Below are 7975 nucleotides of genomic sequence, written 5' to 3' on the forward strand. Positions count from 1 at the left end.
AACCCTCAATTGAGAATATGAACCATTAAAAGGTTCTCTCAATGAGGCCTTTCTTATTTTGGAGATGTGTCTATTCGTGGATTTGGGATGCATGATCGATTGCTTCCAAAGGCTTCAATGGATTTTTGATGGCTTTTTGGTGTGAGTGAGTGAGGTTGATAAAATGGCTTCTCAAAATAGCATGGTAACTTTACTAAATGGATTGTGATTGAAATGGCTTGGGAGGGGATTCAATTTATAGGCTAAGGGCTTGAAGGATGGAGGGTTAAGATGCAAGGAGAGATGAAAGCTTAAGGAGGGCCAAGATGCACTCAAAGGGGAGCACATGGATTGTGCTTGTTTAGCACCAACCAATGAGTGACACATGTCACAGGGTGAGTGGATGGAGGAAAGGGGATGGATGAGTCAACAAAGGAGGCTCAAGGCCTTAAATACCCTCATAAATGGCTTGTAAGAGCAATGAATGGGCTTGTAAGAGTCTTTATGGCTTTGTAAGAGCAATGAAGGCTTGGTGGTTGGGATATTTTGGAGGGAGTTGAGATTGTTGACTTTGCTTGGCTTAGGAAAGTCTTAAGCTTGCTTAGGGAATGTGACAAGGTTAGGGGAGGGATTAGGATTGGTTTTAGGATTAGATTAAGGATGTTAGAGATATGTAAGTGGATGTCATTCATCAGGGTGGGTGAGTTAGTAGCTAAGCTTGGTTAGTATGGGTGGATGGGGTGGATTAGGCTAAATGGATGATTAGGGATAAGTTAGGGGCTTTTAGATTTGAGGGATTTATTTATCAAATAGATTTATTTAATAAATGGGGATTTTGGAATTAGATAGGAGAATAGGATTTAATTGATAAATGATAGGTTATTTGATTTATCAATTAGGACTATAGATGATTAATTAAATTAATTAGCTAGGGGATAGCCAAAGGATTAATTAAATAGGAATTTAATTAATGATGCCTTTAGAGATAGCTAAATAAGATTATCAAAGCAGTGTAATCAGATTTAGGTGTCTACAGTAAGAGTCTTTCAATATTATTGTATATTTGATAAAAAGAAGTCCCTCTACTCCTTAGGCTTGTGGTATTCCAAAGGAAGCATGGACTAGTAAGAAGGTGAGTTATTCTTTTATCAAAATATTTGGTTGTGAAGCTTTTACGCATATAGATTATGAAAATGGAACCAAGCTAGAAGCTAAGTCAAATAAATGTATATTTGTTAGATATGACATTTGGTTATAGGCTTTGCGATTTTGAAAATCATAAAATTGTAAGAAGTAGGGATGCCATATTCAATGAGTGAGTATTATACATAGATTTATTGCAATAGCATGTGAAGAAATAAAATGATTATGTATTGTTGAATGATACTCAAAAGGATGGTGTTCCAGTAGTCCCTCATGCTCTGCAACAACTAAAACAACAAATACCACATACCCCAGTGAGTGTAAGATGGTCAACAAGGCTAAGTAGACCTCTAGATAAATTTTTCTCCCTCCTTGTATTCTATTTTATTAACAAATATTGGTGAACTTGAATGTTATGATGAAGTTGTGTAGGTGGATACAAAGATTCAGTGGGACTTGGCAATGATAGAAGAAATGGACTCCTTGGTGCAAAATAAGACTTGGGATTTATATAACTTTCCTACAAGTAAAAGGGATTTATAGAATAAATGGGTTTATAGGTTGAAAGAAGAGGATGGAGGTGAGAAATGATTTAAGCTCAGTTAGTCATAAAAGGATTTTCACAGAAAAGGGGCATTGATTTTGATGAGATGTTTTCTCTTGTTGTTAAAATGACTTCTATTTGCACTATTTTAAGTACTGTAGCTACTGAAGATTTGTATTTGGAACAAGTTGATGTTAAAATAATCTTTCTTCATGATTTTTTGGATGAAGATATATATATATATATATATATATATATATATATATATATATATATATATATATATATATATATGGTACATCCACAGGGATTTGAGGTCAAAGGTAAGGATAATTTAGCATACAAATTGAAGAAAGGTTTATATGGTCTTAAGCAAGCACCTCGATAATGGTGTCTTAAATTTAATATTTTTATGCATGAGCATGGTTACACTTTGTGTCATTCAAACCATTGTGTTTATTTTAATTGTTTAGATGATTATAGATACATTATTTTATGTTTATATGTTGATGATATGCTTTTAGCTGGGTCTAACATGGATCACATTAAGAGGTTGAAACAATAGTTAGCACATTCATTTTCTATGAAGGATTTGGGGGCAAAAAAAAAATCCTTGGTATAAAGATTTGTAGAGATAGGAAAAATATAGAATTAACTTTATCTCAAGTTGATTATATTGAGAAGGTATTGCAACATTTCTCTATGGAGAATGTTAAAGTTGTCAACACACCTTTACCTAGTCTTTTAAAATTGACTAAGGAGATGTGTCTAAAGGAGGACAAAATTTCCAAGGTACCCTATATTTATATTGTAGGAAGTTTGATGTGTGATATGGTTTGTACTAGGCTAGATATTGCACATGTAGTGGGAGTTGTTAGTAGACATACAAGTCATCTAGGGATTGGGCATTATAATTTTTTCAAATGGATTCTCATATATTTGAGAGGAACATCTAGTAAGTGTTTACATTTTGGGGGCTCTACTACTGATTTATAGGGCTATGTTGACTCAGATTTGGAAGGGGATGTTGACACTAGGTAGTGTACTATAGTTTATGTATTTACTATTAGTGGGGAAATAATGAGTTGCATTTCTCAGTTACAGAAGGTGAATGCTTTATACACTATAGAGGAAAAATATGATACTACTACAGAAGTAGCTAAGGAGATGATATGGCTTCAGTTCTTCGTGGAAGAATGAGGGCACCCAAAAAGGGAAAATTATTTGTTTATAAATAGTCTGAGTGTCATTCATCTTTCCAATAATTATTCTCTTCATTCAAAGACAAAATATATTTAGTTGCAGTACTATTTCATTTAGTCACTTTTGGATGATGTATAGTTAAAGCTAGATAAGATATATACAAATGATAATCTAGTAGATATGTTTGAAAAGGTAGTGACAAGGGAGAAGTTGAAGTCCTCTTCAACTTTGGTTGGTCTTCAAGACTAAACAAAATAAAAGAACACCTAAGTCCAAGGTGGTTTGATCTAGTGGGAGCCTCATGTTGTACCAGTATTGCTACAGGATTAGTCTCCAAATGGGAGATTGTTGTCTAGTGTGGAGCCTGATTAGTCCCCAAGTGGGAGATTGCTAGTTTGTGGTGACTAATCAAGGAAGTACTATACATACTCTATAATTCCACGATGGGATTTTTGTGCTGACATGTAACTAATTTTAACCCTAAAGTGACAAAAATACATGTATAAAATGGCTTAGATTTAGGAGTTTTTAGATAACATGTGATGCGATAATAGCTTCTTGTGGTAGTATTGAACTATAAGAGATTATAGATTGTAATCAGGTTGTAATGTTTAGATAATAAAATATTGGACTCATTGTTGGTGGATGTAGCCCACGGATTGGGTGAATCATGGTAAATCTTTGTGTCTTGTGTTCTCCTATGTGTGCATTATTTATTTTTGATATTGGTTATATTTGCATGTAATTGTTATTTATGTCTCTTTAAATCTTAACATAGGGCTTTCCTTGGTCAAGCCCTAGGATAAGGAATTAACCATAAATGAAATATAATTGATAAACAAAATTATTGCATGTAGTAGATCTAAATAATATCAAGGGAAAGATACAATTACTTTCGAAGATGCAACTGCTTATGATATATGATCAGGTATGTAACCGCAATAGCCTTGAATCAAAGAAACCATAAAATAAATCAAAGAATCCAAGACCTCATCTATAGAAATGTATGTGACATTCCATGAATGAATAATAGAAGAGATTTTACAGAATGGAATGATGGATCTTCTCCTTAGAGCCAAACTCCTCTACCACCTTGAAGGAAGAAGCTTGATGTAAGGACATGCTTAGACTTGAATGTTTGAAGATACTTTCTTGAAAAATGCCTTTGATACTTGCTTGTGGAGATGATATAACTTGAGAATGAGATATGAAAATGAGGCCCCCAAGCCTCCTTTTATACTAGTAACAACTCAATTCGACTGGAGATTTAATGAAACTAATTGGTAAAATCAAGAAATTTTGGGCCCCAAACCTTACAATCATCGAGGACTAGGTTGAATTTGGTTGATGCAGTCCTAGACTAGGTCTTCCTGGCTTGACCTAGTCCTAGTGGACAAGTCAAAAAGGCCACAAAAAGTGCCAGGAAGTAGTGCAAGTGAAACTGAAAGATAATGAATTGAATAGGAGATATGGTCAAAAGGGTATCAAAATGACACCTACAAGACCATGTCAAAATGAAAGAGATGAAAAATAAGCATGAAATAGGAGAGAGGAGAAAAAGAGACCAAAAACATACTAAGCAGGGCTAAAAGGTCTCAAAATGAAGTGCATCCATTTTAAGACAATACACAATATATAGGGCATTATGCCTTTTATGGATATATATATATATATATATATTCCTTAATATTACCACATCCTTCACTCTTAATCACAAAACAAAACTTTAATCTAATATTATAGATATAGTTAATAATATTAATACTTCCAATAACCTTAAAGATGCCTCAACTTTCTCCTAATGAAATTTATAATATCATTGATATTAATATTCACATAGCTAAGGTTAAATCCATCTTTATAATCTCAATTAACTCTTCCTCTATGGTCATAATTATTGTTTTTCCCATTAGCAAGTAAGAATTCAATTGTTTTAGCAGTAATGATCATAAACATGTTAGAATTCCAAACTCTAGAAAAGTTAGTAAGGTGGTTTTTAGTATTAAAATCTATAATGTGGGTTGACTATGGTATTATCTGTAAGGGACTATTTTATATTTTTAAGCCTCTTTATTCTATTTATTAATAAGATTTTAATGGCAATAAATAAGAAAATTCAATACATTGTGATAAAAGTGAAACAATGTCCAACTCTTACTCTATCTTCTTTTAGAATAACAAAATAATGTAAGAAATGTATTTACCTCCTTGTAACAAAGTTTTATTCCTATTTTTGACTCTTTAAAACCTATTATTGCATCACATTCACCCAAAATGATTGGATCATGCTCAATCAAAATCATTAGTTCAATACAACATCCTATCCAAAGTAGCATGAACTTATAGTCCTCATATACACATAGCAATTCCATCCACCATAAGTAAAAGCACCATACTTTATCACCATAAGCATGTGTTCATTCCATATTCATATTGCATATCAACTAAGCTATATGGAATCCTAAATTTTATGCAAGTATAAAGATTCTTGGAACATAACTAGACTATTTTATGTAAGCAACATAGTCTTTATTAAGATTTAAACATAGAACAAATGTTCATACTATCAAAATCAAATAAACCGTCTTGAATAAGCATAAAAATATGAAATATTTATATCCATTCACAAGTTGGGCATCAAAAAAGGCCAAATGGTGCTCTCTAAGTTACCAAACATTCTTCAAGCTATTATTTTCCATTATGAAAAGATCTCCATTGCTTGAGTTGTTTCTCTAAGTGAGATAAATCTCCTCAAGAGTACATCTGAGTTGTTCCATATAAGCTTTCTACAACTCCACTCTCCTATAATAAAATGTTCTCCATTGATGATTTGGAGGCAATTAACTCTATGTCTGATGACAAAGCAGTAGAATATGATGGTTTTCCTTGTGAAATGTACAAAGCTCTATGGCCTTGTAGAGGCTAAAACCTTCATAAGGTATATCTTGAAGCATTCCATAAGCAATCATTAGTTAAATTGATCAACAAAGGTAACATAAAATTCATACTTCAATATAGAGACCCTAAGAACATTTTTAATTGACAAGTTTCTGCTAAATATTTGATACAAGTTTATAGATAAGGCTTTGTCTCTAAAGATCCATCGTATGCTTACCCCAAGCCATTTACCTTGAGAAAATAGGTTTCATTAAATGCAAATTTATCCTATATAGTATCATTTTCATTTGGTGTAATATGAAATTAGCACGATGTTGTATGCAACAAGCCCTCTTTCTCAAATTTGAATTTTCCTAGGCTTACAACCATATTAAATGGCTCTTCATTTTGTTATGCTTGGAAATATAGGGTTTGGCCCTAATTTTATTAAATCAATTTAAATGTTTTCTAGTGATGCCTCTACTTGCATTACTATTAGTGGCTGCCAGTCTTGGGTCTTTGGGCTTCACTCTTCTATATCGTAGAGATATCCCATTTCTTCATCTTTGTATTGAAGGATTTGGCTATTTGTTGGAAAAATCTATCTCCTCTAGTAGAGTCAGAGAAATTTCCTTGCTAGAGTGATGAAGGGTGCTCCCCTTAATACCTTAAACACATAACACAAATTAAAAAATAATAGTAATTTTGTAAGAACAAAATATGGGCTTCTTATTATTGCCGCAAATGCGAAATTACAAAATTTGGGATTACAATATGCTAACCTACATGGGCACCTTCATTACGGTAATCTGCAAGACAAAGCTATGAACTATCACCCAGAGTTGTCCTAGACAATGTGCAAACATTTCTTAAATAGGCAATTCTGAGTCACCTAGGAAGGTTCTAGACACTCGAACTTAATACATAGGGCCAATAGACCCTTCAAATACATATAGAGTTGGCCAAATACATTTTTTACATTTATTTTAGAATTTTTCGTTGGCCCAATTTTAGAATGCCATAGTTCTTGAACCATTGCTTTTTTTGGCTAATATAACTACTTATTAGAATCCTTAGCTTCTGATCTATAGGCTTAGACCAGAGAAAGTGCCCATCCCTTGATTTTTTGGACTTCATATGGGCACATTTAGGACTTCAACAGTGTGCCTAAACTTTTTATACCAAAATTGTATGTCAAAAATCCATAATAAATCCATGAATACTCATGATATGACATTTCGTCTCAACTGGTAGGCTGATATATCCAAGATGAAGATCTACTTCTAAAATTAGGACATTTTGATCTCCTTTGACTAACTTACTAAGTAGAAAGCCTCCATAGATAACAACTCTGCATTAAGATAACCCTTATTCAACAAAATAAAATGAAATATTTTTGGTTGATGCAAGATCCCCCTTACACCTAGGATGCTTCTGGCTCTTACACCCAGGATCCTCCTACATTAGACACCCAAGGTAATTTCTGAACTGACCATGTCATGTCTTAGGTGTTTAGAGGAAAACCAAGATAGTTAACCTCTTCTTGTGCTATCCATGATGAATCTTCTATTGGTCTCCCTTTCCATTAGACTAGATATTATTCATAAGTTATGCTCCTTTTACTTTTTCCAACATGACTATCCGATATCTCCTCAATCTCCTTCGTAGTTGAACTAGTTGTTGGAATACTCCATTGTTCTTCTGCAACTTCAACTCCATCACCTCCTTCATAATACTCTATCAAATCTAAAATGTTAAATACTAGTGAAATATTTAGATCAATAGGCAACTACATTTCATAGGCATTTCTAGAATCATGCCTTTCCATTATCTTGCACAGTCTAAACTTCTTCATTTTCAGCTTATTATATGTACCCACTAGAAAACACTCCTTTCTCAAATGAACCTGACTCCATCTCCAATCTAGAATTCCTTATACCTCCTTTTTGCATCTTCCTTAGCCTTGTATTGTGTGTTTATCTTTGTAGTGTGCTTCCTCATCTCCTCATGGATATTCTTCAAATGTTCAGTAAATTATTCTACTTTAGCACTACTTATCTCTCATTTATCCAACTGCCTCAATTCAGAAGCATTTTTGGGAGTACTCCCATATATAATCTGGAATAGTGATTTACCATTACTCCTTTTGACAATATTATAATATGAAAAATTTTCCTATTCTAATCTCAAATCCCATCCTTTTGGTTTATCTCCAACCAAACATCTCAA

The sequence above is a fragment of the Cupressus sempervirens genome, chromosome 9 (assembly GCF_028749045.1).
Source record: "Cupressus sempervirens isolate cs-2001-9-10 chromosome 9, ASM2874904v1, whole genome shotgun sequence".
Lineage (NCBI taxonomy): Eukaryota > Viridiplantae > Streptophyta > Pinopsida > Cupressales > Cupressaceae > Cupressus > Cupressus sempervirens.